Source organism: Protopterus annectens, chromosome 11.part0 (assembly GCF_019279795.1).
Source record: "Protopterus annectens isolate FY-2018-M chromosome 11.part0, PAN1.0, whole genome shotgun sequence".
In the NCBI taxonomy this organism is placed as follows: domain Eukaryota; kingdom Metazoa; phylum Chordata; order Ceratodontiformes; family Protopteridae; genus Protopterus; species Protopterus annectens.
In genome coordinates this window covers 1,322,521,281-1,322,549,033 of record NC_056745.1, presented here as the reverse complement: position 1 = coordinate 1,322,549,033, position 27,753 = coordinate 1,322,521,281, and positions in this window count along the sequence as shown.

The window sequence follows — 27,753 nt, the reverse complement described above, 5'->3', positions numbered from 1 at the left end:
ATTATTCCAATTTTTAAAAAGAGTTTGTATGTTTTCAAGACATTTAGTATAGTTATGTTGAACTCTTGTTTTTGAATGTTGTATATCTCTTGCTAATACAATACCTAAATAAGTTACTTGATCTGATTTAGGTATATATTTATGGTAAACTTTATTAAGAATATTTTCCCTGAATGTATTGGCATAATCTTAGTTCTTTCTTCGTTAAATATCAGACCTGAGATTTTCTTAAAATCTGCCATTGTGTTAAATAATGACTGTATAGAAGAGTTGTTTCCTGCTGATGTAATTAGAACATCATCAGCAAACAGCTGAATTTTAGATACTGTATTCTCACTTATTTTAAATCCTTTTATGTCATTGTTTCTAATTAAATTAGCCCACGGCTCCATTATTAAGGTGAACAATAAAGGGGAGAGTGGTCATCCCTGTTTAGTACCTTTTACTATAGGTATCTTTTGAGAGACATATGTGCCAATTTTTATGTATGCCAGTGCTCTTTTATATAAATGTTCAATCAAATTTACAAATGTATCAGATAAATTTGTACATCTCAGTAAGATAAACAAATAGTCTCAGCTTACAGAATCAAAAGCTGAATTTATGTCAAGGTTTATTAGTGTCAAATCCTTCTTATTTTTATTTGCATAATCAATTAGAGTTAAGGTTCCTCTTATGTTGTCAAAAGTATTTCTATTTGTAATAAAGCCTGTTTGATCTTTTTCAATTATGTTTGGAAGAATTGTCTTTAATCTGTCACCAAATATGTTCTTGAGCATCTTGTAGTCAACATTGAGTAGTGAGATGGGCTTATATGATGAGCATCTTGTTGGGTCTTTATTAGATTTCAGAACTGGTGAGATAAAAGTATATTTCCAAGATGGGGGGATAGTAGATTCAGTCTGAGCTGTCAGGAATACATTATGTATTAATGAATAAATGTTTTTAGAGATTATTTTGTAAATCTCGGGTATTATACCATTGTTACCTGGTGCTTTGTTTAACTTGAGTTTATTTGAGTGATAATGTATGTATATGACATGTGTTTATCCATTGATTCAACCTGTTGTTTATTAAGTTTTTTATCCATGTATGTGGTTATGAAATTCTTTATTTTATCTTTTGGTTCCATATTAACTGTATTGTGATTAATTTTATGAACGTGATCTTTAAACTCACCTAGGATTTCTGATAAATTAGACACATTTTTCTTTTTCCTTGAGGAAAACATCTCTTTAATATGATTTTGTTTATTAAGTCTTTTTGTTTTATTTTTAAGTTTATTTAAATATTTGGGACTTATTGAATATGATAAGAATTTATGTTTCTCTAGGTTTATTTTGATTTTGTGATTTACAGTTTCTTTATATTCCTCATTTAACTTATTTATTTCTTCTATAACTTTTTTATTTGTGACATTTTCCTTGATGTTGAGTTTGAGTGTCTGGCTTATTTTGTATGTCTAGTAGATCTTTATCCCATGTTTTCCTTTTATTATTATACCATCTTATACTTTGCTCATATAAGTACAATTTCAGAGCATCCCAAGTAAATATAATCGGGACATCTGGAGTGGTGTAGATTTCTAAAAATCTTTGTGTCTCTTTCTTTATAAATTCTTTGAAGTCTTTTAGTTGAGCTAGGTAGGCTGAAATTCTTTTAATCTGACTATTATGTATTACGTTCACAGTAAGTTAAAAAGTGATTGAATTATGGTCTGATATTGGGTAGGAAATGACCATAGATTTAGATAAATCATTCACAAGTTGGTTAGAGATCACAACTCTATCAATTCTAGAGTAAGATTTATGTCTATTTGAAAAAAAGTATATGGTAGTGACTTAGGATCTGGTTGGTTATTAATGTCATTCAAATTATATGAGTTAATAAAATCTTTTAGGTGTTTTGCGCTAGCTGTAATCTTCCTATTCCCAAGAGTAGTAGTATCATTTTCCTGTAGAGTACAATTGAAATTACCTGCTAATATGATGTCTCCTTTGGAGAGGAGTACTATTTGGTTGAAATATTGTCGCACTGTGCTAATACCTATGCCTGGTATCCAGTATACATTGATACATGTAAAAATCTTCCTATTGATCTGTAATGTAACCATGCAGAACATTTCCTTGTTATCTTTGTATGTCTTAATCATTTTGGGAGTAGGTATAGATTTGTTCCACAGGATAGCTGCCCCAGATTTTTTTCAGTGTATGTTCTGAGTTGACTAAAGTTGTGTAATTGTTTGCATCTAGCTTATCTATGCCTTTTTTAAGGAGAATAGTTTCTTGAAGGAATATTAGGTTAGATCTATGTAGGTTAAGGTATCTGAATAAACTTCTCCTCTTACATGGGTTGTTTAACCCATTAATATTTATAGAGATCCCTTTTAAGGTTACCATTTGACATGTATAGCATAAGATAAAATATGTTCAGTTTATCATTTTTATAAGAATTAGTAATCTATTCCCTCCTTTAGATGTTAAAGTAATCAAGACATTGACTTGTGAAAATTCTATATGGACTTGTGGGTATTTAACTTTTATCAGAAATAAGAACGTGATTGTGAGATATGATGTGGATGTCAGAATTGTAATCATATTATGACAATAATCAAATAAAATAGTGTTAGGATTGCACTTTGCACCCAGCCTGGAATTATAAACTCCAAATTTGAGTAGTTACAACTACTTGAGTTACCTCTCTTTCTATAACAGCAGAACTCTAGCTACCACCTAACATCTATCAATGCTAAAGTTTTCAAAACCAAAGTTAAACTCATCAATTTTAATATGTACTATAAAAGAAAAGCTTCCTCTGGTATCATACCTTTAGAACTAGAAAGAATAGTTTAAGCTAACAGCAAGAATGCATGAATCAGAGTGACAAACCATTAAAACTTTTTTTGACTGGTTTGTATGTGCATATATAGGAACTTGAAATAGAGATTTTAACTAGTATAGCTTATATAGATCATAAAAATTCAGCTTGAATATTCTAAATATTGTAAGGATTATGTATTTATATCTAGAAAAGCCTGTTAACATTAGAAACTTACGAAGTAAATTACATATTTTGAAACATTTTAAAAGGATTGGAATATAACAGGAGATCCTTTTCTTGAGTATGTAAATAAATCAAGTCATGTACATATGTATAACCATTTAACCAACTACAGAGCACATTTGAATGTTTTTAACCAGTTAAAAGAGCATCTTTATATACGTCTGTTTTATTTAACATCCTAGTAATAACCGCAACACAACAAAAAAGAAGAGAAAAAAAACTTTTGGTAGGTGCTTCGTGTATACGTAACTTCCCTGAGCTTAAAAATATCTGTTTACTAATGTTTCTGTAACACATTATATTACTCAGATTGAATTATTCAATTCAGTTGTTATGATAGCAGTGGTGTTAATGTTATAAACATTTACACAAAATAATCAGAATATAGTAAGCAAGTCATTTATTATTTATTCTCTTTTGTTTATCTGTTGACTTTCAAGTTGTGCCAGATGCCAGTCTTTTTAACAAGGGACTAGCCCATTCCATATCTTCTAGCTTGTCCAATATTTTATGTTTTTTTAATATAAGCCAAGGCAGTGTCTAGATCCTCAAACATTTTAGGACCCTCAGGTAAGAAGATGTTCAGCCTGGCGGGAAAAAAAAGTGAGTTTTCAGTTGTGCCTTTTAAGTTCTCTTATCAGTGGTAAGAAGGTTTTCCTTTTAGATATCACCAGAGAAAAATAATCATTATCAAAGTGCACTACTGTATCATTGACTTTTATAGGTGCTTTAGTCCATGCAGATTTTAACACCATCTCTTTGTCATATGAAGATATAAATTTTACTATAATCGATCTTGGAATATTCTTGTTAGTGGCAGGGGATGATAGAGATCTATGGGCTCTTTCTATACTGAAAGAAAATGCCTCAGATAAATAGTTTTTGGTAGCCATGTATTTAAAAAAGTTGTAATATTATTACCTTCTATGTTTTCTGGCAATCCAAAAATCCTTATGTTATTGCATCGAGATCTGTTTTCCAAATCAGCCAATTTAGACTGGAGATGAATGTTTTGCTTAAGTAAAAATTCAATGTTCATTTCCCCTTCTTTAATCCTGCTGTCCATGTCATTGAGAGCATCTTCTATACCTGAAATCTGTGTTTTTTGCTGATGTTAAGTCTTCATGTAATATGTCCATTTGTTTGGTAGTTTTTTCTTTAAAGTTATCTATTTTAGAATCAATTCTGTCTATTTTAGTTGTTAGTTCCTGCATATTTGACAGTAATTCCTGAAGTTCTTTTTTAAGTGTAGAATCCTGGCTGTTGGCTTTACTGAAGCACATTCTGAGGAGTTGAGATGAGTGAGAAATTTCCAATAAGATTTCTGACAGGAAAATCAGTCAAGTTTTCTTTCTGTTTTGAAAATTATTGTAGAAAATGGTGTTCCAGATGATTTTAGGAAAAATATATTTCATTAGATGAGTTTTGGTGATAAATTTCCCTGTTTATGATATTATCTTGGTAGAGCTAAACAAATCTGCTTCTATCCTGTATTCATCCTTGGCCACACCCCCTGAATTTGTATTTTGTATTTTTTTGAAGAAATTTAAAAGTTGAAAGGTAAGTTTCAGAAAAGAAGCTACCCTGAAAGGTTAGTATAGCCTGAATATGACTCCCTTATAGAATACAAGAAAAGCAAGTATAAAGCCATAGGCTTGAAAACTTACACTAGCAGTAATGATTGTAGGGGGAATTCTAAGACAAAGTATTGCCATGAAACTTGATGCATTCATTTGATAGCTGTAATATAGAGCTAGTTGTTAGAAATATTTGGAAATTTCACAGAAGATTTCTGAATACAGATAAAGTTATAAGTGACAACTCTAACCTCATATACTAGAGAAGTAGGAATGTAAAAGAATGGTTAGGTAAGTTTGATTGACCCCAATCCCATGAACTGAATACAGGTAAAAAGAAATGTGCAGTTTGTCATCAGTGTCACTCTCAAGGTGACTTTCTTGGTATCCATGTCTCAAACACATAATACTGTGGTTATGATTGGAGACCTGCTCATAATCCCCTGTATTATGTTATTTCATATATGTGCAGCTTCTTCTGCTATGCTATATTTATCTTTGTGTCGTTGTGCAATGTTATCAATAGGCAGTGCATTGCTTTCTGTGCAGGACCATGCTGCAGTTAGGTATCCCTACGGCACTAATGTCAATTGAAGAATGACCCAGGGTAAGTGAAACGTATTGTCATTCTGGTTGTATATTTCCAGTTTCTGTGGAGATCAGAGTCTGCCATGTGAGACTGCACTCATTAAACCCCCTCCCACAATGAATATCACTATGTGGGCCAACAAATTATCATGGTGGTTGTAAAAGAGCATACGCTGCTAACAAAACCTTAAGGCAGAAGTGGACATTGTGATTCTGTGACAGCTGTGTTAGTTGTGACACATCCACCCACGGGTACTATAGTCACTGCCTAACTTTATCATTTACTTCAGAACTATATCAGGAGAGGAAGGAATGACAGTACAAGAAGGTAATAAAGAGATGCAGTGGACAGTCTATGGCAGCACTGGCTTCACTTTCAGTTCTTATACTCCCAGAAATACATGACTGCACTACCATACCTGTTCACTTTGTGTCTCCCCATTATAATTCACACCAATTTCCTGTTTCTGGCTTACACATCCCCTTCAAAATGTGTTTAAATTCCAGCTGCCTCTCTATCCTGCCATTCAATGGCCTCAACTCTGTTATCAAAGCTCCCTTCCACAGATAATCATACTATTCTTCATATCAATCTGCTTCTTTGTGAATCTTCTTCTTGCTGTTCATGGCCCATGCATACAAAAACGCACTTCTAACAAAATTAAATGCAGCTTGCCATAAACATCTATGAGCCTTCTGTCCTACATAGGACTTTGTCTGCATCTCTCTTGCATGCTTTATACTCCCAGAGCTTTTTACTCCATTGGTTTATCTGTTTCTCCATGCCAACTTGCACATAGTGCAATGTGTTTTGGGTAATATAATATAAACACCTAACACCAGAATGGTGTACTTTAGTTCACCCATTTATCCATTGCATGCACTGTTTTCATGCACCAGAATAATGTGTTTTGGTGCATCTGTTTATGCATGACATATACTGCATTCTAGCACCAGAATAGTAAGTTCTGGTGGCATATATATGATTGGCATGCACTGCTCTATAACACTAGAATAACTGGTTTAGGTGCACACATTTATGTGTAGCATACAGTCTTTCTAGCACCAAAATGATGTATTTTGGTGCATCAGTTTATGCACAGCATGTGTTGCATTCTAGATCCATAATGGTATGTTTTGGTACACACCTTTATGAATGGCATGCACTACTTTATAGCAGCAAGTTTATTTTGGTGCACCCATTTATGCATGTCATGCCCTGCTTTGTACCAGTGTGTCTCAATATTGCAGACTGTGTGCTATAGCACTTGGCCTGCAGTGCTGCTATGTCACGTTAATGATATTCTGTATAAGAAATGCTTTGTGCATAAGATGCAGTTGCCTTCCATGTAGTCCCTGTGTTCCAGTGCCAGTTATCCCTGGCTGTCACATTGCTGTTATTGTGTGTCACAGTGACATTCCTATATTCATTTTCATAGACAAATTCATAGATATTCCAAGGCACTGAGGCTCATGACCATTCTTCCCTTGCCAGTAACCTCCTTCAGGCCAGCTTCCTTTCTACAGGAGGGTCATACCCACCAATCCTGGAGTAAATTTGTGGATACCCATCCACATCTAAATTATGCTTAAAGGAAGATAAAGAGTTGCACTGTTTATCATGCAAGCGACATTTATTTTAGAGGTTTGGAAGGCAGTGGGTTTTAAACTTGTCCTGCCACCATGTTCTATTTACTTGTTGGTGAAGACTTAGGTCCCTGGTTCTAGAAATGGTGAAGATATTGGACTTGCGGAGAAACCGGGGGTTCAGGACAACTGAGTTTCCAAATAATATGCTAAGAAAGACAGAGCTCTCCTGTCATATGTCTGCAAGACATTGAATAAAGAGATAGAGCTTCCAACACTGTTGGTAGTTCAGGGAATTTAGGCATGTGATCTTTATAATTTGGACCCTTTTGTTGTCTTTCTAATCGTTTGATATGTTTAGTTATCGAGTACAATGTCCCAAATAGGACACTATACATTATAACTGGCCTGATCAATGCTGATCATAAGGGAGTGATTGCCTCTTTAGACCTTGATGATATTCCTTTGGCAATTAGCCTGACTAAATAAAATGATTTCTTGGCAACTATTGTCAGATTATGGTTAAAAGAGAAGCTGCTATCACCCCAAGTGCCTGTGTCCTTTAAGTACATTTTCATTTTGTAGAGGTGTGTTGACTAGACAGTATGATGAGGGGAGAGGATGTCTACCAAAATTCATGATAGTACAATTGTTAGCATTTAGTTTGATCTCATTTTTATATTTTTAAATGTCAGAATAGGGAATGGAGTGAAAGGACTCTGCCAGGTCAAGATACAGTGTGCACAGCATTGCCATAATATATAGCTTCTATAATAATTTTGTAGAAATTTGACATATAAAATAGAAAAAAATCTACTCTTCACAAAGCCAAACTGTTGGGGTTCAATTCTAACAATATTCTTGATATCACAGTTTATGAGGGCAGTTACAATATGTTCCATGGCTTTGCAGGTGAGGCTTGTGAGGCTGATAGGACTGTAACTGCCCTATCGAGGTTAGTTGTAAAGTCATCCTTATAGATGGATGGCTGGGACACCATTGCTGTGTGCCAGTCATCAGGGACAAATCTAGTAGCTTATGTTTATCTATTTATTGACGTTTGATTTTCAGTTTTAGTTAAACTTCACTTAAACAGTTTGAGGAGTGTGTCTGCAAAGGCATGTTTAACACTATTAATTAAGCAATCAGGTATATTATCAGGTCCCTGGGAGGGAGCATTTTTGGTCTTGATTAGCACTTTCAGTAAATTCCCTTTAGAGATAATAGATTCAGATAAGGGATTCAAATATTTATGGGTTTTGAACAGAAGCCTCAGGGATGAAGTTGGCACTATTTTTTTCCTCATAGATACGGGCAAAGTCAGTTGAGTCAGAATAGGAATCCCCATTAAGAAAAAGATCTGTGTAATGTATGGTATTGTTTATTTTTCAGTTTTCTAATATAGCTAAAGAAAGATTTATAATTATCTTTGCCTCCTTTAGTGGACCTTATTTCCTTATTTTTCCTTATGTTCCTTATTTTTTTAATGCTTTTGATATTATCCTTGATAAGGTTAGCTTTGGATCTACTAAATAGTAATTTAAGGGTATTAATTTGACATATCATTTATTTATGGTTATGGGCCATCAGGGTGATATTTTTTGATTTCTTGTGTTTGTCTTGTGCTCCACTGCACAAGTAATATACACAATGTACAAAGGTGCTGCTTAAACCTTTACTATCACAGCTCTGGTACTGCAGCCAAATGGTACAGTTGAGTATACTATATTGTATAGTACCTACTCTCAATATTGACAGCACAGTGGTACAGGCATTTATATGTCACATGATATGAGCTCATGATCTTACGATATGTCAGTAGTTTGCACGCTGTACGGTTATGTTCAGTTTTTACATGTACAGTCATGGGCGAATGATACACTGCAGATCTTTATCATATGATCACAAGACCATATGATCGAACTGCAAAAGATTGATTATTAGAACATTGAACTCTGGAAGCTGGCAACATAAACAATGGTGTTTTTGCAGGGGGCAAGCCTCCTTGCATTTCTTACATTCTCTGCATATTATATATACCAACTCTGACATCAGTCCACATTGGGGATAAAGGGCAAGCATCTGACCCCAAAAAATGCCAGCTTCCAGTGGAGAAGCCATTTTGTTGTTCCAAGAATAGATCTTTTTAAATTTGAGCATATGGTCTTGTGATCATGTGATATAGACCCAATACTGCACACACCTTGATTCGTGTGAGGTGATACAATGACACAGTCTACTGTGTACTCCTATTACTGTACAGTATTGCCAAACATGTTTAGTTGTGTCATACTTTCACATGCATAAAGTAGTGCTTTGTGTTGTACCATAACATGTAGTGCAGATATCCTGGTGGGTTATAAACATGATCTAACTGTGTTTGTGCAAAATACGAGCCTAACATATATTTGTGTCTCATCACTGAGGAGTAATGGATTTACATTGTTCCTGTCCTTATTAACATGCAGTGTATGTTAGCATGTACTGAGTAATGTAGCATATGTAAATATTAGCACAGTTCACCAGTGATCTCTGCTATTTACCTATTTTAACTATGAACCTACAGTTGTAAATAATAACACTTGTGAAGTATGATACTGGTGATATGTGAACAGGCTGTGACTGATTCTGTTGCACTCTGTGCCTTTCAGATGTGGTTAATAAATGCCAACTGCAGACATGCTGTTTCATAGTGCATCAAACATTAACTCTGATATTAGCTAGTTGTGAGACTGATGTAAAGCCCTGAGTTTGTCACAGATGACCTAAGTTTGATTAGTGCCTTGGATTCTGGAGGAGCTAGCACTGGGAGGAGATTAACCAGCAGGTGTTGTCTTGCAACTTAAGAGGAAAGAACCAAAATCCTTCCAAGGGAGAGGATGTGGCCTATGCTTGCATCAGTGGCATATAGTACTTTGACTGGGGACAATATATGTGGGAGCACACATGCACTTTCTAATGCAGCACAAGCATCTAGCAGAAAACACAACAATCAAACAAGACATTAGGGCTTAAAGAAGAAAATCCTCATTGCCATAATGGATATTGACACCATTCCTGGTTCTTAACTTTCAAAGGAATAGAGCAATAGGGTATCCAGTGAAGAAATAATCTAATCTAAGAGGGGCTCAGACAAAAAATACATAACCAAGTTATTGGTCAGTATTGCAAGGTGTATTCCTGCTTCCTTTATTTAGTGATGTGGCTTCTGGTATGACAGCACTGTTAGAGAAATACATGTATCTGTCATTATCTTGACTGATTCAGTAACCACCCTCTTTGGTTAAGCTTTCTGCCTTGCACCTCTAGGGTCCAGGGTTCATTTCTGACATCTAATCACGTTTTGTGTGGGAATATTGCATGCTTTCCCCATTTTTGCATACATTCCTCCAGCTACTGCAGTTTACTCTCACTTTCTAATTACATGCTAATTAAAAAAAATAGTCTAATGTGCCAATAAATACTATACTGACTCCTCACTGATGGCCTGGGTCATGGCTGGAAAGGGTGTGACAGAAAGCAGTTCACTTACCAAATTAACAAATGATTAAGTTAAACTGAACTAAATGAAAATTTTGACTACAGTTTATAACTATTTTCTTCTGACCATTTGTAAGTAATAGCTTTATGCCATCTATTCTAACTGCTGTCATGTAGTGGAAGACACAAAGTGGGCTAACAGTAACTGTAAAAGAAGACTTATAATAACAATGAAACACTGTATTCTCAAAACTATAATATGTGGTTAGTGAAGTGTATAACATTGTCTGCTTTGATGCTTTTGCCTCTGAATACCATCCCTCCCTATAATTATTGTTTCTGCATGGTCTGTAAACAGCAGACTGATTCATCGGACAATGGAATGTGCAGCCTGGAGTCACATAGTGCTAGATTTGTTTGCAGTCTTTTGTTTTCTGGTAGGGTTGCTTCTGTGTTCTGAATATTGCTAGTTTATTTCTGGTGTGTTTGTGTAATGTGTACACCAGTGTTGCACCACTGAAGTGCATACTGCTGTGGCATTGCGGTACTGTTGGACATTATATGCATGGGCAGCTTTATACTTTATTCATAAGACAAGCTTGTACAAATCTTGTTAGAGAGCTTATTATTTGTCTAGTACATCATGACATCCTCTACCAGCTATGTGGGATCACTGCATTTCTATTCAGTACTATGTCTTACACCTATGTCACTGTGAGCATTACAGGAAGATAGTCATCAGGCATGTCCTTGTTCCACCTGCCTTGTTATGATGTACACCTGATGCTAATGCATGTTGGGCATCTCTTTCCTTTCATCTGTGTCATATTATACATGAGTCATAGTCATTCTGTGCTGCATCATTTATGCACATACTAACCACCGTCAAAGAACACATGCTAGTCATCTTCTGTAAATGTGCTTTTCATGCGGTTTGGATAAAGAGATGTTACAGTCTACATTCTTGCAGATGTTTGCACAGAGACATAAGTGTGTCTCATTGTAACATTGTGATTGGTGCCATGCTTGCCATGTACTTCACTCTTTTGTTACAGTTTATGCATCTCATGCAATGGATAGTAGTTATGTAGCCTCTTTGTTATGTATATGTTAACTGTACTAAGATTTGTTACTCCAGTACTTTACTGTTGATACTGTTTCCCATTATGTGTCTTGTATCCCAGGTTTTTATCTAAATGAGGACTGTAACAGTTTCTATGCCACTCAACATATTTAACAGAAGGATCTGCAAAGATTCAAGTTCATTTCTATGGGCTTTGAACTTTCAATTCTAGGTTACACTGTAGAACTCTAATATTGCCACAGAGATACCCTGAGCTCAAGATAAAGAACATATTCTTCACTTACCTTCTGACTGATATGACTCAAAATAGTCACAAAAATACAAGTATTACAGGTAGTCTGCATTAGAGTTTTTCAGTTGCTTTTATGTTGTTAACATTTAATGTATGTGGAAAATACTATCCTAAGCTCCCTCTGACCGTCAGGAAAATTTCCAATATCAATGAATTCAAGAAAACTCTTAAAAATGACCTAAACAGCACCTGGTCGTGTCTCTGCAATAACCCCACCTGAACCCTTCCCTCTCTCCCACCTTACTTCTTTCCTCTCCTTACTCTCCCTTCTTATTCTTCCCTTCCCATCTTTATCGCTCTAACACTAACCACCTAACAAATTAATTAACAGTCTCCTACTTCTAATCCTTCTCTTTACTTCATGACTTCTGGTAACATGATGCCTAGATCCCACCTGCAAATACCTCATAATTAACACTCTCACACACTATTGCTGCAAAACATAATTATTTGAAGAGCACAGCTCTCCATGGAGGCTATCTTTATGGAATTTTCTTTTTTGCTGGCTTATTGTTACACCTGTCTCAAGATAAATTCTTATACTAAGTATATTTGTTACTGATTTTTTTAACTTGTATCTAAAAGAACAGCTGCTCATTTACTCGATTGTATATTTTTGTTCTCTACTACAATCCTGTAATTGTTACTGTATATTAAGTCAATTTCTGTAATTTTTGCTTAATTGTACTGTGGAGCTTTACTCCCCAGGCCTTCAATGAAAAAGGGCATTAGCCCAGTCGAACTATCCCAGTCAACAAATGTCAAAGAAATAAATAAGTGTACTGCTTGCATTTCAGCTTTATTAATGTCATGTAACTTCTCGCATAGAGCTGTTGATTACTTTACATAGGTGACCAATTTAGGTTTACTGTACAATTAGTATTTAGTTTGCATTTTAAATTATTAATATGTTTTGTGTCCTAACACAGTTTTCTATGTCTAAGGCTGTCTTGTGCTATTTTCTTATTACAATGAATCTATATTATTATTATTATTATTATTATTATTATTATTATTATTATTATTATTATTATTATTATTATTTTATTATCATCATTTTTTGCATTACGTTTGAGCAGCTTACCACCACACTCACCTGATAATTATGAGTAATATGTGCCAATATTGTCTGGTGTCACATATTATGGGCCTTGTCAGATTTATGTACTCACATTTATGCATTATCCTATTTACTTCTTCCTCTGCTGGTGCATTGCTGTGCATCCTGGTAGGGTTATCCTGCTTGGTGAATGTGTTGGACACTACTGGCTATCATTTCCTTGCATAATGATTTCCAGCTGGTTACTCATTTTTCTACAACAGCATATTTTTGTGAGTACTATTTCTCATTAGGTGTGTTATATCCAGATCTGTCAGTCTACATGGGGATTCTATGCTATTTTGTTGCATCTCCCTAGGTATTTACCAGGAGAATATTCATAAGTGCCAGGAACTTACACTTCCTTCTATTTGCTAGTAAACTTTAACCTAAGTTCGGGTACAGATGCAGTTTTAATTTTGGACCTAGTTAGGCAGTGCTGTCTTCCAGAAAGATGCACATTTCTGGGGTCATATTTTCTACTACCTTGGTTATCATACCTTTTTATGGTTCCATATGATGTCCCAAATCAGAAGCAGCCAAGTCACAAAATGTCAGATTAAGAGGACCATAGTAACACTGGATTAGAAATGCAAGTATCTGTTTAAGCATGGGTGCAACCCCTCCCCCCCCCACCAACTGTACAGGACTGAACTTCCATATTCCTCTACTTACATAGATCACAGAGCCTGTAGAGAAGAAGAAATACTGTGCATCTCCTTTCTCCAAGGCAGTGTGTAACCTTAGTGTGACAATAATTAACCAAGGAGTAGCATAGTCCTACATGGAGGTAGAGTGGAGCATACCCCCATTTAATTGTAGATTTACAGTGTTGTACTGAGATTTTACTTTTTCTTATTCAAGCCTTCTTCATTCTGTATTTTGTGATTCAGATCATTGGAATTTGGGAACATGTTCTGGACTTTTTTTTGCACACATTGTCTCTATGATTACCTTATGTGCCTCTATGGTTACCTTCCTGTTCATGAATAAGCCACAATTGATCATGCACATTCAGTGTTATCTGTAGCTTTCTTCATGAAGGTATACTAATGGGCCTCTTTACTTACTACACACTACTTGCAGGCCTTATGTCAAACATGCAAATGTTCAGGACTGCGTCTATGATTATTTCAACTGTTATGTGGATTATACTTTTGTGAACTATTGTCTGCAGGAGCAGAGATAGATTATTTATTTTATTAGTTTTATTCTTGTTGACCAGGTTATTTCCACTAAGTGTAACTTATTACAGTGAGAAAACAGGTAATATCCATACTGACTAGGGGTAACTCGGCCAGAACATATGATTATCTGTAAAGAAGTGATGTGAAAAGAAGTGATGTAGTACATATGGTATGACACACATATGGGATATTTGGCAGGGGAGGTGCTCAGGGTGTTCAGAAGTTGTATAGGCTAAATGATAGATAATTATGGCTACTATTAAATAAGATTTAGATATGGAAATGGATAGTTAGAGTGAGATAATATGTATTAAAAATATGTGTGATAAATGTTTTTGTATGCAAATTAATTTGAAGTTCTTTTCTTAAATGAAGTGACATTATTTAATGATTAGTTTAATTGACATTTTACAAATAAAGTCACATCTCATAGTTTTCAATCAGAGCTGCCACCAAATGAAACCTCTGTTTAATGTATCATTTGTAGGACTGTAACATCCCCCATATGCTGCTTTAGAATGTATTAATGGACCATAAGTTCAAGAAATTGATGTGGGGACAGATCCCACAACCATCTGATCTTTTGGCATTAAGGGCAGGTGTGCTACTTGTTGCGCCTTGACACTACCTTACAGTGAATGTCCTAGACATCAGTTATCATTTGCATTACTGCCTGTTTTGTGTAGATACCCTGCATAGTCCTACCCATAACACCTGCAAGTGTGCAGGACTGGTCTTGCTGTTGATGTTGCTCAGGTCCTGCCTCATAACACTTGCTTTTCTGATACCTGCATGCACAATAGCTAGCAGTCTTCAATTTCATCTGTATCTTTGCTGCTGCAAAGTGTAAAATAATTGTATGTCCTACCTTATATAGAAAGCATGGTCTGGTATAGTTGTGATGGGCTATAGATTGTATACTCTACTTTACTATGCATTAAACACCAACTGTGATTTGGTGAACCATAGCTAAACTGAACAGTAAACCTGTGGATGGCTTTATGGGGTCAGTAAGATTGATTTTTGGAAAGAACACTGAATTATTTCTAATGATCATATTTTCTGCTTATGTTTCTATACCCAATCATGAAAATAAAAAGAAAATACAAAGACTAAAACCAAAACAAAATGAAAACAAACAGCATGTCTGACCACCAGGAGCTTTATTACACAAATAGAAATCCTGAGTGCTTTTGTTTTTATAGTAATAAGACTTCATCAGAATAACAGGATTGTTGTAAAAAACACAAATAGCAGTGAACTGATTAATCGACTGATCACAAAGTGAATGCAATTAGTTAATTTAACAACAAAAATGGAAGGCAAACAATTAATACAAAAGCAAAGATAGATTCTCACCCAACCTCCACAATAATATCTCATATTGCTAAAATGTGCATGCAAATTATAAAATAAATAAGCAAATATCAAGTTGTGTATAAATGTCATATGTCAAACTTATTTGTATTCATAAACAACAAGCTGAAATATGGAGAATCTCAAATGCCAATATGAATGTAAAACTAACTGAATGGATATACATATAAACAATATATAAATATATAGATAGATATATAAATAAGTAAATTTGTACATACATAAACATACACTATACATATACGTAAATACTAGTAAGTTTTAAACAATATAAAAATAGCAATGTTAAACCTAATAAAACAGTATAGAAATAAAAAAAGATTCAAATGAAGTGGAATAAAATGAAATAAAATGAAATGGAATGAAATTAATAAAAGCATACACAAATACTAGAAATTGACACAGTATCCATTCATACCAGGGCTTTGTGAGGCTTTCAGCCTCACCTGCCATTGTAATTCCTTACTATAAAAAAACAGCTTCAGCTCCCCACATAAAGGTGTCACATGTACTCTGTCTATCACAAAAAAGTTAATGTATTAAAATTTAAACAAACAAGTGAACGTCGAGCCAATGCATTTGTCATTATGTTCTTCTTAATATCGTACACATGTTCACTAATCCTATCCATCAATCTTCTCTTTGTTTTGCCAACATAGTAAGTATTGCATGAAGAACACATAGCTATAGGAGATGTGTTATATTACAATTTATCTTCCCTGGGTGGACAATAGTTCTTCTATACTGCTGTACCTACTGCATAAGGGCCCATGTGAATATTCCTACATGTTTTACAACAACCACATTTTTGCATAGAATTGTGGCTCCGATTAACTTTCATTACCCCTGCCTCTAAAATGCCCTTAATGTTCTTTCAATGTGAATAAGTTAGCTTGGTATGTAAACCTAAATTTTTCTTCATATCATCATTGAGGGTAATACCCCAATATTTTCTGACTGTTTTAATATACAGATTTGTAATGTTACTATATGGAATAACAAAAGAAAAGGTGTTGTTATTCCCAGTTTAAATAATCTCACTAGAAGTGGTAATACCTCCTCTTGTACCATTCAGTATAGGTGCACGCCAGTCAGTCTTGTGCTTAACAACGTCAGTTTTGATTTGTTGAGGAATTCTAATGGATATCCCCATCCAAAAATAGACAAATAAGATAATGAATCTCCTCAAAAAACTTAGTGTCATATGAGATAAGCCTTGATAGCCTGACCATTTGTCATTTCAGAACTGATTTCTTTTGAAACAGGGGATGACAACTTTCAAGGTGTAGATATATGTTAGAAAAGGTTTGTTTTCTATAGATGGTAAAACTGTAGCAACCCTTAACTAGATCTTTGCCCTGGATTAAATCCAAATAATTAATACAATCTGAATCAAAGGTGTATGTGAATTTAAAACAAAAACTTGATTTACAAATTCCGTACATTAATGCAGTTAGAAAATATTGGAATATTGGCTACCTATTAAAACCGCAAAACCGCAGTTGCACGAATATGGAAACGTCGACACATATTGAGCGGACCGCGAAAACACCGAATGCCCTGAAGCACGAAATTCGAAATGTCAAATTGTCATAGTTGGCCCTTCTCTGGTATAGCTCTTTAAGGTAAGTGTGCAATAGTTACGGACCTTAGGGTTAGGGTTAGAGTGCGGGTTAAGGTAAGTGCATACACAGTAATATATGTAAGCTTTAGTTTAGGGTTAGAAGTAAGGTTTTGTTAAGTGTATGTATGTATGTGGATTATTTATTTTGTTTGGGTATAGATCCTTAACGTAGTTGTGCAATAGTTACGGACCTTAGGGTTAGGGTGAGGGTTAAGGTAAGTGAATACATAGTAATATATGTGAGCTGTAGTTTAGGGTTAGAAGTAGTGTTTTGTTAAGTGTATCTATGTGGATTATTTATTTTGTTTGGGTAGGTAGTACATAGTGGGCGGTGGGGTTGGCCAACTATGACTTTTCGACATTTTGAATTTCACGGTTCAGGCCATTCTGTGTTTTCGCGGTTCGCTCAATATGTGTTGATGTTTCCGTATTCGCATATGTGAGGTTTCGCTGTTATGATATAGACCCGGGCTATTACCTTCAATGATGGTATGAAGAAGAATTTAGACTTACATTTCAAGATAACTTACTCACGTGGGAAGAACATTAAGGGTATTTTAGAGGCAAGGTTAATGAAAGTTAATTGAAGCCACAGTTGTAAAATGTGTAGGTATATTCACACAGGCTCTTATGCAGTAGGTACACCAGTACAGAAAAACTACTGACTGCCAAGGAAGGTAATTGTAATACAACGTATCTCATTTAGCTATGCGTTCTTCATGCAACGCTTACTATGTTGGCAAAACAAAAAATAGATTGATGGATAGATAAGATTAGTGAACATGTGTACAATATTAAGAAGAACAAAATGACAAATGCATTGGCTCGACATTCACTTGTTTGTTTAAAATGTAATACATTAACTTTTTTGTGATAGACAGATTACATGTGACATCTTTAATGTGGATGCTACAGCTGTTTTTGATAGTAAGGAATTGATATGGCAGGTGAGGCTAAGTGCCTTAAAAAGCCTTGGTATTGATACTGTCTTATTTTCTAGTATTTTAAAAATAACAGCAGCCTGTATATGATTTTATTAATTCCATTCCACTTCATTTTATTTCATTTTATTCCACTTCATTGGAATCTTTGCTATACTAATTTATTAGGTTTAACAATACTAGTTTTAGATTATTTAAAACTTGCTAGTATTTATGCATATGTACAATGTATTTTTTTTGTATATACTTATTTATATATTTATATATTTATACATTGTTTATATTTATATACATTCAATTGGTTTTACATTTGTATTGGCATTTGAGATTCTACATATTTCAGCTTGTAGTTTATGAATACAAATACATTTGATATATGAATATTTTATACACAACTTGATATTTACTTATTTATTTTATAATGTGCATGCACTTTTTAACAATATTTGCTATTATTATGGAGGTTGAGTGGGAATCTGTCTTTGTTTTTGTGCTGGTTGTTTGCCTTCCATTTGTGTTTTTAAATTAACTAATTGCATTAACTTTGGGATTGGTCAATGAATCAGTTGACTGCTATTTAAGTGTGTTTTTTACAACGATCCTGCTATTCTTCTGAAGTCCTATTACTAAAAAGACAAAAGCGCTCAGGATGGCTTTTTGCATAGTAAAACTCCTGGTGGTTGAAAACTCTGGTTTTGTTTTGATTTGTTTTCCATACCAAATCATGTTATATTATTCCTATTATTTTAGTTTTTGGTTGCTTTTCAGTATGTATTGCATGCGTTGATTCTTTGTAGTATGCAATGTTCAATGTGCCATTTTTGTGTCATCTGCTTACCAAATAAGTGAAATTATTTACTATAGACCCTTCCTAGTAATGTTCATCACCAGGAGGATGAAAGAGAAATGCAAGGTATAAAGACAGTTTAAAATAAATAACCAGTCAAGCATGATGTTTTGGGGTTATGTAATATGTTGGAGTGTTGGTTTTCACAATGTCCGTTTTCAATTTCATGCTCCTCTGATAATGTATAGGATTAGTGAACATGTGTACAATATTAAATATAATATATAGTCATTTAGTACATGTCTATCTTGTCTGTACAGATATATATATATATATATATATATATATATATATATATATATATATATATATATATATATATATATATATATATATATATATATATATATATATATATATATATATATATATATATATATATATATATATATATATATATATATATATATATATATATATATATATATATATATATATATATATATATATATATATATATATATATCTATATGAAAAATAAAAAAAACTTATGTGGATAGGAAGAAAAGTCACACTGAGTCTGAACTGTAGTTTAGCACTTTCGTAATTTTATTGGTATAAAGAACTTCATCAGAACTATTTACAAATGTGCAAGACTTGTGCTTAAATACTTTTTCTACATGTAAAATACTGCAGATATATTTTGGCCAATGACTGCTCTTAGAGTAAAAGAATTGACACTTTTTAAAAGAAGCATTAGTATAACAGAGAGGCAATAATTAGTATGCATGAGTTGTGTCACACTGCAGATACTTATTAACCAATGACAGCTTCCTGGATTTAGAATGACTCACTCCTGAAACTTGAGCTGGTGCAGCAGCTGAATTTACAGTATCTAATGGTGTGTCTCTGTGGGGGTAGTTACACTAGCCATCTCAGAGCACACTTTACATTTAAGTTTTCATTGAGACCTGGGGTGGTCTCTGCATTTAATAGCAGTTGCCAGCATAATTCTTTGAGTTCCAACAATGTTCCACAGTCACCATAAAACTGATCTACTTGCTTTAAAATAAAGAATTTAAAACCGGTAAAGATTACACATATAGAGCTGTGCCTGCCTTGAGCACTGCTATTATCTTTATTCCTTATGGCTGCTAAATGCTCTTTGATGCGGTCAGAAAGTTTTCTGATAGTTTTTCCTACGTAAAAGGATTGGCAGGAGTTGCATGTTCCTGCATAGACTACAAACATGGTGTGGCAGTCATAGTGTTTAAGAAACTTAATGGTCAGATTACAGTGCCTAAAACAGAAGCTAGCACCCGTATGAATATGCAGGCAGACAACACATTTAGTACAAGTGAACATGCCTTTGACATCGTCATTTGGTACCTGATTAATTAAAAAATGTGGTTTGTCTTTCTCAAATGCCATTTTTAGGGTTGTAGTCCTTTTGTAAAAGAAGTTTGGTTCTTCTCCCAGAATTTTTCTTAGTTCGTTGCTGGCCCTGATAATGTTCCAGTTGCTGCTGATAATGTTTTTGATGGCTCGCATGTCCCTGCTGATTGGTAGAGGGAAGCTGCAGTTCCTATCTGTGCAAGTTTCGTTGCTTGCAGTGGCCTTAGGGGTAAAGCCATTTTTTAGGATTGGTTTGTGTTTGTTATGCCTGTGCATAGCAACATCCGTGAAAACTTTGTAGATAAGTTGCTCGGGGTAATGTTTGCTTGCAAACATGTAAGCAAGGAATTTGCTTTCCAGGTGAAAGGTGCTGTCCTCTGAAATGATACGGGATAGTCTGATAAACTGTCCCCGCAGCACATTCTTCTTCATGAAGAAGGGATGTTGGCTGCAAAAGACTAGGAAATTATTCCTGTAGGTGTCCTTGCGAAACACGTTGGAGACTAGCTGTCCTGTGTTAGTGTCCATGGTAATGTGGATTTCCAGGAAGTTTATTCTAGCACCGCAGCCTGAGATAACAAAATCCAGATAGTGGATACTGTTGGACAGGCAGTTGATGAAAGTGTCCAGATCTTTTTGTTGGCCTTCCCATACAAAAGAAATATTGTTGATATAACGCCTGTATAGATGGACCTTGTTGAATTGTGGTAAGTGGACTAAGGTTTCCTGTTCCCATGTGCTTAACACTAAATTGGCAAATGCTGGGGCCATTTTGGACCCCATCGCTACTCCTTTCACTTGCTGGTATATGTTTCCGTTGAAGTGAAAGAATTTGTTTGTTAGCACTGCTGTGGTTAGTGCTAATAAGGTTTCCACTCGACCAGTGTGGAATTTAGCGTATATGCTGAGGAACAGTTCGATGGCCTGTACGCCCTCATGGTGTGGGATGTTTGTGTATAAGGCCACTATATCCAGAGTGACCAGTATACACTTTTTAAAGTCCAATGTGGTACTGTGCAAAAGGTTGAGGAAGTCTCATGAATCTTTTATATAGAACACTGTGGATTGCACTAAGGGATTGAAAACATAGTCCAGATACTCAGAGATGTTCTCGGTCTTGATCCTTTTGTTGGAGATTAGCCTAAGGGGGGGGGGGTCCTTGTGATCCTTGTGGATCTTGGGGATGCCGAATAGTTTCCCCAGGCTAGGTTTTTGTACTACTAAAAACATGTATTCCTCCAGCGTAACATGTTGTCCCAGTTCTAGCTTTTTTAGTAGCTTATCTACTGCTGAAAACTGCTTATTTACTTCTTTTAAGGACACAGGTTTGTAAAACTGGTTGTCGATTAGCGTTGTTTCTATTTTCCTGATGTAGACTTCTTGTTCCATTGCTACAAGCCCTGTACCTTTGTCAGCTTTCATAATTCTTAGCTGACTGTCTCTGTTAAGCTCGTTTAGAGCTTGCTGCTCCTGTGTGGAGAGATTAAACCATTTGTCACCAGTGGGTTGTTTCAGCAGGAGCCTAAGTTCATGCTCACATACTTTTTGAAAAGTAGTGAGGGTGCTATTTGGCACCGGGTTGAATACGCTTTTCTTTCTGAGCGTGTGGTGTTTCATTTCATTGGCATCAGTGGTGTTATCCTTGCTACTATCTGGGCCATAGTACAATATTTTGATGCTGAGTTTCCTCAAGTACAGGCATAAATCGAGTGACACATCAGTGATGTGTGCTCTTTGTGAGGGGATAAAGTTAAAGCCTTTGCTGAGAAGCTGAAGGTGCTCGTCTTTGAAAACTCTGTTGGTCAGGTTGAAGACGGCAGTGGAGACCATGTGTTCCCTTTCCATTAATAAAACCTCCTCATCGTGCTTCTTGTTCTCATTGATCTGCCCCTGTAAGGAAAATTGTTCCTCCCTCTGCCTCTCTGTCTGCCTCCCCCTCTGCCTCTGCCTCTCATCACCGTGGTGTGCGTTGCCTTGTTCAAGTTGGTTAATGGTTCCTGTAATAAAAAAGACTCCTGTGTTCTGGCAGGGGTAGAGTTTGTAGTTGCCTCAAGGGGTAAACTGGCTGCTATAGGAGTCCTTACTGTTTTGTCATTTTCCTGCCTCATGTTGTTGGCTGCTGGGGGAGGATTGCTGGGAGGATGTGGATGATTTTGACTGCCTTGTAGGTTGTGGAAATTGTTGAATCTCCATTGTCCTTCATGATTAAGTCTGAAGGCCATCTGGTTCTGGTATTGCAAAAAAATCCCGTTGCAGCTTTTGCCTCTTCCTGAAGATTAAAGTGGCTACGTGCCTTGTGAGCTTTGGAGAGATGCTATCCAAGAGGTGCTGAAATAGCTCAAACTGTTGGTGGCCGAGGAATTTCCTGTGTAGTTCTTCTATGTCTTTTTTGATATTGTCCATTCTCTCTAGATTGTGGGTGATTAGCAAGCTGAGAGCTGTTATGCCTGTGTTGTTGTACAGTTTTACTAGGTCGGTGTACAGTTTGGAATCCCTGGTGGTTCCCTTGGGGAACTTGTAAAATCTCAGCCCTTGTGGTACTATTTGATGGTGTACACGTGAGCTTAAGAAGAAATTGTCGTACTCTATGTTTTTATAGAGTATAAGTTTGCGCTCTAAGTCTAGGATGAGCGGTTTGCATTCCATGCTCCCTGGGTGCTCCTGACCAGGCATCGCATTGAGGCTTTCTGTTGTGACTCGTTGGATCCCTTCCAGAAATGAGTTTGGGGACTCATTTCTGTTGACAAAATTCAGAACGGTATCCATGTTTGCCACCTGTGGCTGTAACATGGGTGGGTTGCCTCCTGTATTTGTGTCTCGTGGTTGTAGGCTGGTATTCAAGTTGTGGTTTGGAGTGGTGGCTTGCTGAGACGGAGCTGAGTTTGTAGGTCCCGCTATGGGATTCCCTTGCCAGGGTATGGAGTTCCCCTGAGTTTGGGTTGAGTTTCTGCCTGAAAATAGGCCAGGTGTGAAACCTACAGAGTTAGCTCTTAACTCATTGCATCTGTTGAGTATGCTTTGCGTTCTATTCATTGTGGAGTTGAAGTCCTGCACTAGTAGATTGTAGTCTTTGGGTTCTGCGTGCCCTGTTGAATCAAATAAAGATTGGCTACTTGAGCCTGGTTCTTCCATCTCTGTGTCTCCCATCCTGTGTTTCAGAAAAATACTAAAATAATCTAAATAACTGAACTAAAACTAAACTGAAGAAACTTACTAATGAAAAATAAAAAACTTCTGTGGATAGGAAGAAAAGTCACACTGAGTCCGAACTGTAGTTTAGCACTTTCATCCTTTTATTGGTATAAAGGCATAACAAACACAAACCGATCCTAAAAAATGGCTTTACTCCTAAGGCCACTGCAAGCAATGAAACTTGCACAGATAGGAACTGCAGCTTCCCTCTACCAATCAGCAGGGACATGCGAGGCATCAAAAACATTATCAGCAGCAACTGGAACATTATCAGGGCCAGCAACGAACTAAGAAAAATTCTGGGAGAAGAACCAAACTTCTCTTACAAAAGGACTACAACACTAAAAATGGCATTTGAGAAAGACAAACCACATTTTTTAATTAATCAGGTACCAAATGATGATGTCAAAGGCATGTTCACTTGTACTAAATGTGTTGTCTGCTCGCATATTCATACGGGCACTAGCTTCTGTTTTAGGCACTGTAATCTGACCATTAAGTTTCTTAAACACTATGACTGCCACACCATGTTTGTAGTCTACACAGGAACATGCAACTCCTGCCAATACCTTTACATAGGAAAACTATCAGAAAACTTTCTGACTGCATCAAAGAGCATTTAGCAGCCATAAGGAATAAAGATAATAGCAATGCTCTGGGCAGGCACAGCTCTATATGTGTAAACTATACCGGTTTTAAGTTCTTTATTTTAGAGCAAGTAGATCAATTTTATGGTGACTGTGAAACATTGTTGGAATTCAAAGAATTACGCTGGCAACTACTATTAAATGCAGACACCACCCCAGGTCTCAATGAAAACTTAAATGTAAAGTGTGCTCTGAGATGGCTAGTGTAACTACCCCTATAGAGACACACCATTAGATACTATAGCAATAACCCACGCCTGGGTGTGGGTAATCGTGGATTACCCACGGTTGGCGTGGGACAACCGTGGGTAAATCCCGCATTACCCACACCCAGAAGTGGGTTATTGCTATTATACTATGACATTATTTAAGAAAAGAAATAATTACTTTTCTTAAATAATGGCATTGTATAATGCCTCTTTGCTGCCCTTCCACAGCTGTCTGGTATCCGCGGCAGTTCTGATGTACTGCTCATGCCTATGCAATACATCAGAGCTGTGGCCAAAAGCAACAGAGAAAGCAAGATCTCTGTTGCTTTTTAATGTTTCGCTATGTTAAATGGGTTTAACATAGTGAGACAGCTTTAAAATAAGCAACGGAGATGTCCGTTGCTTATTTTAAAGCTGTCTCGCTATGTTAAACCCATTTAACATAGCAAAACAGTAAAAGGCAACAGAGATCTTGCTTTCTCCGTTGCTTTTAAACCTGTCTCGCTATGTTAAATGGGTTTAACATAGCGAGACAGCTTTAAAATAAGCAACGGAGATCTCCATTGCTTATTTTAAAGCTGTCTCGCTATGTTAAACCCATTTAACATAGCTTAGACAGGTTTATAAAAAGCAACGGAGAAAGCAAGATCTCCGTTGCTTTTACACACTGTGTCGCTATGTTAAAGGAGTTTAACATAGCGAGACAGCTTTAAAAAAAGTAAAGGAGATCTCCGTTGCTTTTTCTAAACCTGTGTCGCTATTTTAAACTCTTTTAACATAGTGAGACAGTGTTTTAAAAGAGACTTATAGTAATGGAAAAAGTCCGGGCGACCGGACCTTTTTCCATTAGTATAAGTCGATGTACAATGTGCACGCTGGCCAATCAGCGTGCACGTTTTGGAATATTAATGGGGGGGGGGGTCATGGTATAATGTAAATTCAGCTGCACCAGCTCAAGTTTCAGGAGTGAGTCATTCTAAATCCAGGAAGCTGTCATTGGTTAATAAGTATCTGCAGTGTGACACAACTCATGCATACTAATTATTGCCTCTCTGTTATACTAATGCTTCTTTTAAAAAGTGGGAACCAAAACCAAATTAGATCCGAACCACACCAAGAACAAAATGATGTATCCAAAAGCTCAACAGGAACAAAAAATTCAAAATGACTTAAATAAAACTCTGTTTTAATGAAATGATAAAAAATTCCACATCAAGCGCTTTTGCCTGGAGGCATACCAAGCTTTTTCAAGATGAACCATGATTAAAAATTCAAGGCTTAAGTACTTTCTAGCCCAAATCATGTGACTAGAATAGCAACTAATAAAATATGCAAATCAGATGTTAAAGTGCCAACAGCAATTCATTCATTCAATGAAATTATACAATGTCTAATAACCCACAAAATTGTACTAAATAATGTAAAAACGCGTTTAAATTACAACTCGTAATAAAGCATGTATGACTGTTTTATAAAGCTACAAACAAGCTTAAAAAACTTAAAAACAGTCTTAAAAAATTATTTTTATGTCTAAAAAATCTATTAAGAACTATTGGTTTCTAAGACCTCTGTTAATCATATGAAAAGTTAACCAAAGTTTGAAACATCCACTCAAAACAAAATGTTGCCCAAAATAACTGGCAATGAACAACCCATCTAAAAAATTTTTTATAATAAACAAAATCATAACTTGGCCCTCCTCAGTTTCAAAACACTCATAATACTAATACTGTCATTTAAACCAGGAGGCTTAGTTGCGTTCAACTTGAGCTGCCACCACAGTTCCTTGTATTAAAGCCGGGTTTCCCAATCACCCCCTCTACTGTCATGTAGGACTTGCTCTAGGACTAAAAATTTAAGTTGCATATTAGGGCATGTGCTAAGATGCTTAAAAAAAGCATTGTTTTCCTTTTTCTTGGAAACATCATAAAGATGCTCATATATCCTTCTCCTAAGGGTTCTCTCAGTTTTACCTACGTAAAAACTGGAGCATTGAGTACAAAAACCTAAATAGACAACTCCTTTTGTACCACAGTTGTAATGGTGTTCAGCCCTGAATTTAATCCTCCTAGAGGGAATGAAAAATGAACTGTCGTTATGCACATAAGGGCATTGCTTACATAAACCACACTTATACGTTCCAAGTTTTGAATAAACCCTTTTATTGTCCACACCAGGTCTGATCTCAAAGAGACCCTTGAGGTTCGTGTCCCTTTTCCTAATAAAATGGGGATGCTCCTTAACAATCTGTTTGAAATCATCATGTTGTACCAAAATTGGCCAATATTTTTTAATTGATTGTTCAATTTTTAAGGAATCACCAGAAAAGGTATACACAAAACTGTTTTGGTATTCAATCTGTTCCGATGGTTTTGAAAGAATGCCACCAGATGCCCCCTTACCTAACAGAGGGCAGTAAATAGCCTCCCTACCAGCAGTAACCTCCTCAGCCAAATTACTTACTAAGTATGCTGGGTAACCCCTTTCATCAAAAAGTTGCTTTAGCAAGTTAACCTCTTCAAGAAAAAGCTCCATTGTGCTACACATCCTTGAAGCACGTATAAGTTGACCCTTCACAATACCCTTCTTCTGGTGGAAGGGGTGGCCACTGTTGAAATGTAGGTAGGAATTAGAAAAGGAGTTTTTTCTATATGTCTTAGATTGGAAAGTACCATTACTGACATCTTTAAGAAGAGCAACATCAAGATAATGCAAATAATCATTATTTACTTTGTAAGTAAAAGTTAGAAAGGGAGTGGTAGAATTGATGTAAACCATAAAGTCTAAGAATTGATCTAAAGAGCCATCCCATAACAAACAAATATCATCCAGGTATCGTTTATAGTGGGTGATATGTTCAACCCAATGCGTGGAAAAAACAAATTTGTTTTCCCAGTAGAGTAACACTATGTTTGCATAACTAGAAGCACAAGCCGTGTTCATTGCTACACCCTTTTTCTGTTTGTAAGTGTCACCCTTAAAATAGATGAAATTGTTTTCTAGGACAGTCTCCATAAATCCAACCAGTAAACCAATCGTGTTAGACTCTAACCCAGATTCAGCAGCTAGAATATTGTTGAACCATTCCAGCCCTACAGCATGAGGGATACTGGGGAATAATTCAACTATGTCAATAGTGGCCATTAAAAGCTCTGGTTTATAGAGATTTTGCTGGATGCCTGAGAGAAAGTCCCATGAATCTTTGCAAACATGAGGTAAAGTGAAAGCAAATTTATTGATGGTAAAATCAATGAATTTTCCTAAGGGCTCTGTTATTCCCCCAGCTCCTGAGACAATAGGTCTAAAGTTCAAAGGGTCTAAGCCCTTGTGTGTCTTGGGAATTCCAAAAATTGCAGGCATCCTTTGGTTTCTAACATAAACATAATTATATAGTTTTTCATTTATCACACCAGTTTTGTGTATACCTTTTCTGGTGATTCCTTTAAAAATTGAACAATCAATTAAAAAATATTGGCCAATTTTGGTACAACATGATGATTTTAAACAGATTGTTAAGGAGCATCCCCATTTTATTAGGAAAAGGGACACGAACCTCAAGGGTCTCTTTGAGATCAGACCTGGTGTGGACAATAAAAGGGTTTATTCGAAACTTGGAACATATAA